This window comes from Podarcis erhardii (assembly GCF_964252035.2).
Source record: "Podarcis erhardii genome assembly, chromosome: Z".
Lineage (NCBI taxonomy): Eukaryota > Metazoa > Chordata > Lepidosauria > Squamata > Lacertidae > Podarcis > Podarcis erhardii.
Window position 1 is genome coordinate 15,849,494 of NC_138504.1, and position 12,748 is coordinate 15,862,241.

General features: G+C 46.1%; 1 long non-coding RNA gene across 4 annotated transcripts in view; it reads right to left on the reverse strand.

The window, feature by feature from the left end:
* The window catches only part of LOC309334079, an 87,068-nt gene that overhangs the window by 48,157 nt on the left and 26,163 nt on the right, over positions 1 to 12,748 (reverse strand). The window lies entirely within an intron of this gene.

Genomic DNA, 12,748 nt, shown 5'->3' on the forward strand with positions numbered 1-12,748 from the left:
GCCCCCTCCCCCAATTTTAGGGAAGAAAAGACTAAAGGATTCCGCCCAAGGCCTTAAACCGCCAAAGTTGTGACGAATTGCTACAGATAAGACAAAACCTGCCAATGCAGGAAAAATTATTCCCGGTTCTTCAACAGCAACCAGTCAAAGACCGTAGCAGCGCCCGCTAAACAGAAAGAAAAAAGGTTAATTTGCAAACAAGAAACATTAAACTAAGGGAGGGTTGGGTGGGTGAAGCTCCTGAGACAACTGCCTGGCTGCTGCCGGCTCCATCCCCTATTTATGTGACTGGCTTCACCTCCCAGCAGTGTAATTTGACTTAACTGAGGCTGGGCGTGAACCTCCAAAGAATAACCCTGAGAGGCAGGCCAGCCCACACAACTGGTAAGTTTCCTGGGGTCCGAAGTGCCGCACGCGATCCTGCAAAGGGCACCCATGATGTAAAGTGTGAGTGCTCATTCCCCCGGAGATGCTGGAAAGAACAATCCTGCTATAGCTACCACACCACGTGTATTACATGGGCACTAGGCTTAAGTTCCACTTCTGGGAGTTGAGCCTGGACAGAGGAACCAAACCTAGAGTTTGATGGGGAAACCCATCATAGCCAGCAAGAGCATAGGTGGTTAGGCAAAATCCCAACCCAAACAGGAAGCCCTTTATTGTCCTTCCTGCCTAGGGAGACCCAATGGTCTGTGTGTGTGTGTGTGTGTGTGTGTGTGTGTGTGTGTGTGTGTGCGCGGCCACAAAATCCTCTAAGCTGCCATTCTGGATAGCTCACCACAGGGCCATCTTAAGCATACCTAGCGCCATGGTGCAAAGATCCCTCCTGCGGGCCCCCCCCCCCCCGTTTCCCAGAGTTGTTGACCTTTTCCCAGGCCTCTGCAGAGATCACTCTCCTCCTGCAGGGGGCATGGGAACGAAGCTGCACGTCTGCAGCTGGCGTGGCGTAGCTTCCATCCTAAGCCTCTGCGGGGATCGCTCTCCTCCTGCAGAGGCTTGGGAGGCAAGCTGCACGCCCGCCAACCATATGGTTGATGGGGCGCAGCTGGCAGGCATGCAGGAGGGAAAGGGGAGGCCGCCGGCAAAGCTGCGCAGCTCCCCCACTCACTGGAGCGCCCATGAGAGGCCGGCGCCCTGGCGCAACACACCACTAAGCCCTATGGGAAAGACGGCTCCGGCTCACCACATGGGGCTGCTGCCCACAGAAACAATGCCTCCTGCTTTTAGTGCTGGCACTTCTTGCTACCTTCCAGCTCTATCATTCCTCTTTTTCCCCCAGATGCAGTTTTGAACCAGTTTCATAGGCAGAGCAGAGGGTCAAACTGTTGACTGCTTTTCCCATCCCCACCCCCACCTAATCCCCAAGCAAGGAGACACGGATGGCTGTCCAGCTTGCTCAGTTGACAGCCTTGACAGTGTTGAGCAACATTTCCAAGTTCTTGTTGGAAGATTAGTAGCTTCTAATGGCTCTCATTAGTTTATATGGCTACAGTCAGAGACCATTAAGCTTCTGTTTCAGAATATAAAAGGAGCTCATAAAATGTAGGGGAAGTATTATTTAACTTAGCTTTATTTTTCATTATGGAAACACTGCAAACAAATTAATGCATAAAACTTATAGAGGTCACCCAAAAGCTAAATTAAAGACAAAGAGGATGTGATGCTGTCAAAAGTTAGGCAATTCAAATTGCCGTTGATGTTAAACAGGTGCTTTGAACTTTTCCTGTTAAAACCAATGGGATTTTTTTTATTTTATTTTTTAAAAAGACTTCACTTGGACTAGATCATGTCATCTGCCATTTGCAGTCCTTTTCCTTTTTCCCCTTTTTGAAAAAAGGAGAAGGACCATGGCTTAATTTGCAGAAGGTTCTAGATTCAATCTCTAGCATTTTGAGTAAGGGAGGGCTAGAAAAGAATCCTGCCTGAAACCTGGAGACCTGCTGTCAGTGTAAACCACATTGCAGTGATAGATGGTGCCCATTGCACCTGGCAGAGTGGAAGGCAAGGAGACCAGAACTACGTGAAGCCACAGCCAATGACAGGCAAAGTCAAATAATACAAGTTTTATCCCATTCCATCTCCCTCCTGAGTTCTACATGGGCAACACTGAGACTAAAAAGGAGGCAGCTGACAGCTAAGGATACCCCCCTGGATGATGGGGAATAAATCAAGTACAGTCATTGGATCCCGAACGCCTTGGGAGTTGAATATTTTGGCTCCCGAAAGCCACAAACCTGGAAGTGAGTGTTCCGGTTTGTGAACATTCTTTGGAACCCGAACGTCCGATGCTTCCTGCAGCCAATCAGAAGTTGCGCTTTGGTTTCCAAATGTTTTGGAAGTCAAATGGACTTCCGGAACAGATTCCATTCGACTTCCGAGGTACGACTGCAATATTTAATCCTAGATACCCACAGTATATATGCAAATGTTTTAGCGGTTTTTATATATGCAGTTGTTCCATGGGGGGGGGGGCGTTTACTGTGCTATAGATTTCTTCAGGTTGCTTTATGGAAAGCAATTCATCAATGAAAAACAAATACAAATAATAAAAACTATGGCGCAATATATGCTTTGCTTGTAGACAATCCCAGGTTCAATCCTGCTAGTTCCAGTTAAGAGGATCAGGTAACCGGTGCTGGCTGTGAATTTAATGATCTTATGGGAAGCCCTTTAGAGACCCTTTAGCTATTGCTGGGGACGCGGGTGGCGCTGTGGGTAAAACCTCAGCGCCTAGGACTTGCCGATCGTATGGTCGGCAGTTCGAATCCCCGCGGCGGGGTGAGCTCCCGTTGTTCGGTCCCAGCTCCTGCCCACCTAGCATTTCGAAAGCACTCCTAAGTGCAAGTAGATAAATAGGTACCACTTTATAGCGGGAAGGTAAACGGCGTTTCCGTGTGCTGCGCTGGTGCAGGCTTGCCAGAGCAGCTTCGCCACGCTGGCCACGTGTCCCGGAAGTGTCTCCGGACAGCGCTGGCCCCCGGCCTCTTAAGCGAGATGGGCGCGCAACCCCAGAGTCGGTCACGACTGGCCCGTACGGGCAGGGGTACCTTTACCTTTACCTTTTAGCTATTGCTGGACTACTACTCTATTGACACCTGACCAGTACCATGCTGGCTAGGGCTGTGGTGAGTTGGAATCCAACAGCACCTGGAGGGCCACAGGCCGGCCAGCCCTACCATTAGTTAGAATGAGGCAATCAGTTTAGGAGGTGAATGCTGGGGCGGGGAGGCAAGTATTTCCTTCTACTGGGAACTGAGCCATATGTTTAGCCTGCCCAAAACTAGCCGGCTGCGCTGCATATTCACTAGATGGAAATGAAGCAGTATGACTGCAGTGTGACTATCCCAATACTTTTGCAGGCACAAACAATATTGAAAGCAGGAAACATATGTCTGCCCCAATAGCACCATGAGCATGAATAATCATGAATGCACAATAAAAAGGATGTCTTCAAGGGCCCAGGTCTACAATTCCCAAAATTAAATGTATGATGTGGGTGTGACCTTAAAAAACAAAACAAAACACTAGATCTGAAGGATTTAACCTTGTTTGTCATAAAGCAAAGTTATGCCTTTAAAACATCATAGGTGTGCACTTAAAAATAAGGTGTGAACTTTGCCCCAGGGGTGATATCCGTGCTGGAGGAAAAGGCTACAGCAGGTTTGCAATGACCATGGTCTGCCAAGGGGTGGAGTGGGTGGGTTTAAAGGCAGCTGAAAGAGTTTCTTTTCAGACAAACAAACAAACAAAAAAATCCCTCTTTTATTTTTAAACGTGCAAGCTTTCAGCGATGTAACCTCTGCTGCACAAACTTCAAGGGGGGAAAATGAAAGGTAACACATTCACCAATACGTTTGGTGCTGGAAAGATTAAAGTTCAACACTTCAGAGAAATCTCTTACACAGAGAAAGCGTAACCTTTAAGTTTAATGCATGCAGCTACCCTGGCAACTGACATCAACAGGGAAGGAAAACGTTACTTAACTCCACAATGTTACAGACTTGACAATGGGACTAAATTGTGGCAGAAAACCGGTAAGAGTAATTGCAACTGGCTGTAGTAATGGAGGGCATCAATAGGATATTGCCATAATTAGACACCAAGTGAGAGAGGATTATGATTATGATTATTATCATTATCATTACTATGTTCCTTTTGTTCGGGGTTAGCCCCCTAGGCACAGGTGTCTCAGCCCACCACTAACTCCACATTGGGTTTGCATTTTGCATTTCTTGGCCACTGATGGATTCATGAATGAGTCATCAACCTGGCTCAACCTGTGCACACTATCACCCAGAGGAAGAATGGCATGGATATAAAGGTGACAAAAAAGAGTGGCTAAAATAGGTGTCCATTAGTGAGATTCTGATGCCTGTTCTAGCAAATTTTGCAAGTATGGGAAACCTACAATTAGGTTTTCACCTGGCAATGAAGAGATAACAGTAGATGTTGAGTGAACGTCCTCAAAGAGAGAATTCCACAAATGGCACCAGAACTTTAAAATGTCCTCTTCCATAAAAAGGTAAAGGAAAGGGGACCCCTGGCAGTTAAGTCCAGTCGTGGACGACTCTGGGGTTGCGGCGCTCATTTTGCTTTACTGGCCGAGGGAGCCGGCGTTTGTCCGCAGACAGCTTCCGGGTCATGTGGCCAGCATGACTAAGCCACTTCTGGTGAACCAGAGCAGTGCAAGAAAACACCATTTACCTTCCCGCCGGAGCGGTACCTATTTATCTACTTGCACTGCATGCTTTTGAACTGCTAGGTTGGCAGGAGCTGGGACTGAACAACGGGAGCTCACCCCGTTGTGGGGATTCGAACCACTGACCTTCTGATCAGCAAGCCCTAGGCTCTGTGGTTTAACCCACAGCGCCACCCACATCCCGTCCTCTTCCATAGGAACCTCCTATTTAAGTGAGGCCCACGTTCAGATTCCAGAAGCCAGATTCCAATCTATTACAAGGCCTTTCCATGGGATACGTACAGTGCTGGTGCCCAGTGGCAGAGCTTCATGCTCCGGCACCAAGGGGGCGGAGAGCAGGCGGGGTGGGGCGGGGCGGGGGGCACTGCCTGCGGGGGCATGGCACCCAGTGCGGGGGAGCAGCCGCGATGGCACCCCACCAGGATCACGCTACCAGGGGTGATGCGCTCCCCCGCACTCCTCTTCATCCGCCAGTGCCGGTGCCAGTCTATTTTGCACCTTAGGTAAGGCGCGCGCATGCGCACACACACACACAGTTAACTTCAATTTTCAAAACATATGTCTTGTAGAAAAAATGAAACTGCAGAAACTTGAAACTTGAAACTGCTAAATTTATTTAAAATTGCGAGAATAAGTAATACAACCATCTTTGATTACCTTTCTCAAATACAAAAGAAAATGTTTTAGCATACAAATAATTTTGAATAATCTTGTGGATTTTGATGTTAACATTTAAGTTTCAGTTTCAGGCACATCAAAATCTTACTTTCCATACCTTTTCCTCTGCAAAATTTGTCACCAATTCTTTCGGCTCAAGTGCTGGTGCTTGGGCATGTTCAACTGATATAGCAGCCAAGCCAATTAGTCTCTTTTGCAACATCGTTCAGCGTATGTAAGTTATTATAAGTTTGAGCTTTAAGAACCTCCATTCACTGCTTGCCACAGACACTGGAAATGTGAGGATAATCCTTAGAGTAACAGAAACATTAGGCATATTATCCAGGTGTTTTTGTTGTAGTATGAAGAGAAGTACTCCTCGAAGCAGCATAGACTTTGGAAGTCTTCGAGCTATTGCTATAAGTTCACAGCAAAGATCTTCAGAATCAATATAGTTGTTTCCATTGTTCATCAAGTGCTTTTTCCAAATTCATGTAGGCCTTAAGTACATCTTCAGTAGATTTTATTTTTATTTTATTTGTAACTGATGGAATCTCTCTTCAACAGAATGTATGGCTATGTCTAATATAGCACAGTAGAAACCTACCGTCACAAAGTTTGGTAGATTCCTTGCTCCTTTGCAATCTGACTACCATCTATCAAAAAAACACACAAAAAACTCACATATTTTGAGGTTGAATATATCACACTTCATGTGATACTATCTGCTGTGGTTCGTGTTGTGTCATAATCTGTCGAAAATTATCACTGCAATAGTTAGGCCAGTTAGCAGGGCCCCTGTAATTCAAGTCAAGCACAACACAATCTTCCTTTGCAGACTTTGCAGTATTTTCACTTTTCTTGACATCCTCCTTTTTCTCTGTGTGTTTTCTAGAAATATCTCCAATTTGTGAAACTTCTGTCTTAGAGTTTACATCATTGGTAGTAGGAGCACTACATTCAGCTCCCTCTATGTTAGTTTCAACAAAAGTATAGTTGTGCTGTTCTTCAATGGCTTTCTGTGTTCAAAGGCATTGCAGGAAGAACCCCTCTTGCTTTGCTTGCTCTTTAGCTTTTTCTGCCTTTCTTTTCCAGTACCGAGCTCCAGATAGTCTTTTTTTAAAAAAAACTCACCCATAGCTCATAGAAAAATGAATGCATTTTCTAAATAAGATTAAGATTTGACTGCAAGATTTAAAAGTAAGTGCATTTTCACTATATTGCATTGACCTCCAATCAGCTCTACAAGTTCTCTATTTCATATATAATTTAAAAAACAACAATTCTAATGTATGATTTACTGCAAAAATGATAAAATCCTTCAAAATATAAAAGTAAAATATTATTGGAAATTTATAAGATATAACAAAAACTAATCTGAATAAAACTGTGCCCCTCAAAGATCAGCACTGTGCTCCTCTGATGTCTGCATCCTAGCTAGCCTGGTGTTAGCATCACCCTGCTTACACCAAGGAAATAGCCATGTTGCCTGTGTGTTTTAGCACACACATACCACAAACTGCACCGCCTTCCTGCAAAAACCATGTGTTGTCTGCAGAGATATTCTGAAATGTGATCTTCTACATGCAACTAGGTGCTGGGGCTCATGCACTAAGATTTCTCTGCAGATAACCATACACAGTGTGCGGTTGTTACAGGACATGGGGCTAAAAGTGCATCCCCACTCTGCAGAGCATTGGCCCTTTTGGGTGGTGGCTCCAAGTCTGTGGAATGTGTATCTTTTGTTGTTGTTGTTTAGTTGTTTAGTCGTGTCCGACTCTTCGTGACCCCCTGGACCAGAGCACGCCAGGCACTCCTGTCTTCCACTGCCTCCCGCAGTTTGATCAGACTCATATTTGTAGTTTCGAGAACACTGTCCAACCATCTCATCCTCTGTCGTCCCCTTCTCCTTCTGCCCTCCATCCTTCCCAACATCAGGGTCTTTTCCAGGGAGTCTTCTCTTCTCATGAGGTGGCCAAAGTATTGGAGCCTCAGCTTCACGATCTGTCCTTCCAGTGAGCACTCAGGGCTGATTTCCTTCAGAATGGATAGGTTTGATCTTCTTGCAGTCCATGGGACTCTCAAGAGTCTCCTCCAGCACCATAATTCAAAAGCATCAATTCTTCGGCGATCAGCCTTCTTGATGGTCCAGCTCTCACTTCCATACATCACTACTGGGAAAACCATGGCTTTAACTATACAGACCTTTGTTGGCAAGGTGATGTCTCTGCTTCTTAAGACGCTGTCTAGGTTTGCCATCGCCTTTCTCCCAAGGAGCAGGCGTCTTTTAATTTCGTAACTGCTGTCACCATCTGCAGTGATCATGGAGCCCAAGAAAGTAAAATCTCTCACTGCCTCCATTTCTTCTCCTTCTATTTGCCAGGAGGTGATGGGACCAGTGGCCATGATCTTCGTTTTTTTGATGTTGTGTATCTTACCCCAGCCTTATATTCTGCAGGATGAGGTGTTTAGAGCCTTTCTTCCCATGCCATTTCCCTAGTCTCCCCACTTCCTATGAGCTTCATAACAGAATGGGATTTCCAATTCAGTCCTAGTCTACTACTCTTACCCCATGCTGACTTTTTCCATAACAACCACCTATCTTGCATTAATAAGCTGTGCCATATTATGAGTTGCCTAGCAAGCTTATGGAGCTAAGTGGGCATTAGGATGTAAATCTGAAAAGAAAAGAAAAAATATATATAAACAGCAACAAGGATAGATTTAGTGCCTTCTAAATCTTTGCTTTGAATCACCTCTGGCTTGTCAATGTCTTTCTTGAATTGATGCCCAGAAGTGAATACACCCAGCATCTTCACACATGGTTGTTTTGCACATCCATCCATTTAAACAAAGAAGCAATGCTCAACCTAGGTGTCGGAGCTGCCCGAGGTCCCAGCTCACAAAGGACCAACGCCAGTTCGTTGTTATATACAAAAGTCTTTATTGAAGTCCAGTTTCGATTTCAAAGCCGTGGCGCGCAGCTCTACGTCTCAAACTCTAGACCGCTGAAGCTCCGTCTGAATCTCCTCCCCCCAGACACCAGTTTAAGACTCTAGCCCTGCTCCACCTCTTCCTCTGCTCTTTCCTCCTCTGGGTCCGCCTGTCCGCTGGAGTCTTGCCCTTTCTGGACTCTTCTGACGCTGAGTCCCCTGAGTCTTCCCCCTGCCTCCGGCGTGCTTTAGGACCTGGTTCCCAATCCGGGTTTTCTGCTGTCCCACGCGCCTGTACATTCGAACTTGGCGCCCGCGCCCAGCCGGCAACCTTCCTCCTGACCGTTACACTGCTCCTGTCACTGCTTCCCCCTTCGGGGGGGCTAGCTGGACCTGACCTCCCCTCCGTTCCCTCACTCTCCAACAGAGGCGTGGTCAGCCCTGACTCATCTTCTCTCCCTGCAGGAGGAGACGCTGGCCCTGATGCATGGGACTCTTCCCCCCCACTACGCTCTGGTGGGGGAACTGGTCCTGATCTTCCGCTGCTGCTTTGGGAGTCCCCACTGGCCCCTTGCTTCTGGTGCGTCCCCCCTGGGACCCCCCTTGCCCTGGCCATCGGCGCCCCCCTCTGGGAATCTTCTGAATCGCTGGAGAAACTCATGGAATCTCTCGGGCCACTGTCATACTCCCCTACGCTGCCCTCAGATTCTTCCCCTTCGCTCTCCGTTTCCTCTCTCCCCTGTGCCTCTGCTCCTGAGCCCCTGACACTAGGTAATCAAGGAAGACACTGTAATGAAAAAGCTGCTTCCAGCTGAGGAGGAGGAGGCGTGTCATAACCACATCCAACCATTTCAGCAGAGGCTGGAGACATGTTTGGCAAACACACCCCTTTCCAGAAATTCTTTTTGAGATGGTGCCAACACATGCATATCTGAGACCAAAGAGATGGAACGTAAGAGTCCAAAATTGTGACTGTCCCTCAACATCGTCTTAGAAGCATAGAATTGTAGAATTGTAAGGTACAGAGAGGGTCCTCTAGTCCAGCTCCCTGCAATTGAGGGATATTTTGCCCAAATGTATTCAGATACATTTTTATGCCTTTTGACAGTAGCTCCTGGGAAGGCTATTATTTCAGCAGCCAAGAAAATCAGCTTGCTTTGTCACCATTTCAAAGAGCGATGTCACTCTTTAGGGTCCAAGAGGAAACACAACCTCTAGAGAAACTGTCAGGTGCAGTGGGGCAAACAGGGAAGAAGAAGGCAATAGCTGTAAATAACCAACTTTCATGCACCAAGAATAACTGGATCATCCTCACATCTTTTGCAGCCATCCTCCCCTCCCCTTAGCCTATTTTTGGCATGTGAGAGACCAACAATTCGTATCACCAAGTGCCTTTGGAATCAAATTAACAGCTTCAAGTCATTTTGTCTAGATATGTCTGAGCCCGCTTGCATGCGCATATGTGCACATTTATGTTTTTAATCCCCCCGCTGTCCCCCGCTCCCTAAAACACAAAACTAGAGAAAATTTATCATGCAGATTATATATTCATCATGGAGGTACTCTCTGCTGCCTCAGTTCCACAATGTCAATTGTCACTCTCAATGCAGGAGATGAAATGATGCCATCTGTGAGAGGAAACTAATGCAGGGAAATGAGTCATAGCCAGCTCTGGTGAAATAGCATATTCAGTCTGGGGCTGCAGAGAAAATTACTCAGGCAGGGCAATCAGAAAGGTGGCACACTAGCAAATTGGTTCTTAATTTATACACAGCCAGTGTCTTTTTAACGTAGAGGAGCATGTCACCTGACAGGCATGCTATGCGCATCTGCACTTTTTATGATAGTTTTATGATACCTGCTAAGCACACCTGCACTTCAATGGGGGGGGGGGGGTTCTGCCTGAGGGTGAACAGAGCAGGAGGGCCAAAAATGCCTTGGCAAAAGCAAGAGAGAGGGAGAGGGAGAGAGAGAGAATGCCACAAGTTGTTGGACAGGTTCAGACTGAATGTAAACAATTAACAGATCATTAAAAAAGACTTAGCAGTCTTTTGGATATCTTATCCTTTCAAAAAGATTTTGAGCCAGCCTGATCAAAGTGCAGCTTTATCAACTTAAAGGATCAAGGATGTCAGAGAGAGACAAGAGACTTCTCAAATGCCAATTCCCTTTATAGAATTTCCCCTTTTGCAAAATACAGCATTCAGTGATGAAGTTGGGTAAATTTAGACTGGAAGGGTAGATGGTAGGTGAGGATTTACCAGTAGATATCTGTGTAATTTGCAGTAAAAAGGTAAAGGGACCCCTGACCATTAGGTCCAGTCATGGCCAACTCTGGCGTTGCGGCGCTCATCTTGCTTTACTGGCCGAGGGAGCCAGTGTACAGCTTCCGGGTCATGTGGCCAGCATGACTAAGCCGCTTCTGGAGAACCAGAGCAGTCACGGAAATGCCGTTTACCTTCCCGCCGGAGCGGTACCTATTTATCTACTTGCACTTTGACATGCTTTCAAACTGCTAGGTGGGCAGGAGCAGGGACCGAGCAACGGGAGCTCACCCCATCACAGGGATTCGAACCACTGACCTTCTCATCAGCAAGTCCTAGGCTCTGTGGTTTAACCCACAGTGCCACCTGCGTCCCTTTAGGTCACCACAAAAATGGCAACTCTCAATTCTTTAACAGCACTTTCCCTCCCCTCCCCCTCCCCCAAAAATAATGTTTTCCCTTCTAAATTAGGCTATGGAGTCCAAGGACAGTCCAATACATTTTGCTTGCATAGGTGAAGAACAACATACTGCAGCCCCCCCCCCCCCAGTTTACATACAAGCCGCACGTTACTTCCAGGTTTCGCCACTCGTGCATGCGCAGACGCTCAAAATGACGTCACACACATACGCGGAAGTGGCGAATCGCAACCCGTACAGACGCAGGTTGCTTTCGCTTCAGGATGCGAATGAGGCTCCAGAACGGATCCTGTTCACATCCAGAGGTACCACTGTACAGTCTTACCTTGGTTTTCGAACAGCTTAGTTCTCAAACGTCTTGGCTTCTGAACATCGCAAACCCAGAAGTGACTGTTCTGGTTTGCAAACTATTTTTGGAAGCCAAATGTCTAATGGTGCTTCTGTGGCTTCTGATTGCCTGCAGGAGCTGCGCTTTGGTTTCCGAACATTTTGGAAGATGAACGGACTTCCAGAACGGATTCTGTTCAACTTCCAAGGTATGATTGTATAGGATCTGTCTAGACAGGCAGTTTCCACTTGACCACTTTAGTCTGTGGAACTGGCACTTTCACAAGTGCCACATAATTTTTGTTCCATGCTTGCAAGGAATTGTTCCTTCAGAGTGGCACCACCTAGCCTCTGGAACTTCCTGCTTATCAATGTTAAGCAGGTGATTTCATTGTACTATTTCCAATGCCTGATAAAACATTTGCTTGTTGTTATTAATAAAATGTCTATCCTACCATTCTTCCCAAATGTACCTAGTGCAGCAAACACACAAATTCAACATCTACTGATATTAGGCAGGCAGCTTCACAGTACTGTTTCCCACACCTGCTAAAAACTTCCTTTTTAAGCTAGGCTACCCAGCCATATAATTTTAGCATGTAATTCTTAAGGTATATTTGTTTTAAAACAGTTGATTTTACTTACATTTATATAAAATTCATGTCAACTTGTTTTTAACAAGTTTTTAACAATATTTTTATGGGTAAATGAAAAGCGCCACACTCTAAAGCCTTGTTATCAACTCATTCACTTGTTAGAGTAAGCAAGGATCCTGAAAGAGGATCCTGAGATGCATTCCCTTGCAATCAACTAGATCACAGTTCCAAGTAACTCTTCTTTGTTTTAATTTAATTTGTTTTAATTAATTTCATTTCATTTAAAAATATATTATAAGCAGCCTCAAGAACTTTGATTAATAGGCAGGGTATAAATATTCCAAATAAATAAAGAAGAAAAATATTGGGCTGGGCTGACCAAGTTAGTTGCAGTTCGGTCCCATTTAATCAACAGAAAGTATAACTGCTCATATATGCCATACCCTCCAACATTTCTACAATGAAAATATGGACATCCTAAGGAAAAGGGATGCAGGTGGTGCTGTGGGTTAAACCACAAAGCCAAGGACTTGCCGATCATAAGGCTGGCAGTTCAAATCCCCGTGACGGGGTGAGCTCCTGTTGCTCGGTCCCTGCTCCTGCCAACCTAGCAGTTCAAAAGCACATCAAAGTGCAAGTAGATAAATAGGTACCGCTCTGGTGGGAAGGTAAACAACGTTTCCAGGCGCTGCTCTGGTTCACCAGAAGTGGCTTAGTCATGCTGGCCACATGACCTGGAAGCTGTCTGCAGACAAACGCCGGCTCTCTCGGCCAATAAAGCGAGATGAGTGCCGCAACCCCAGAGTTGTTCACGACTGGACCTAATGGTCAGGGGTCCCCTTTACCTTTACCT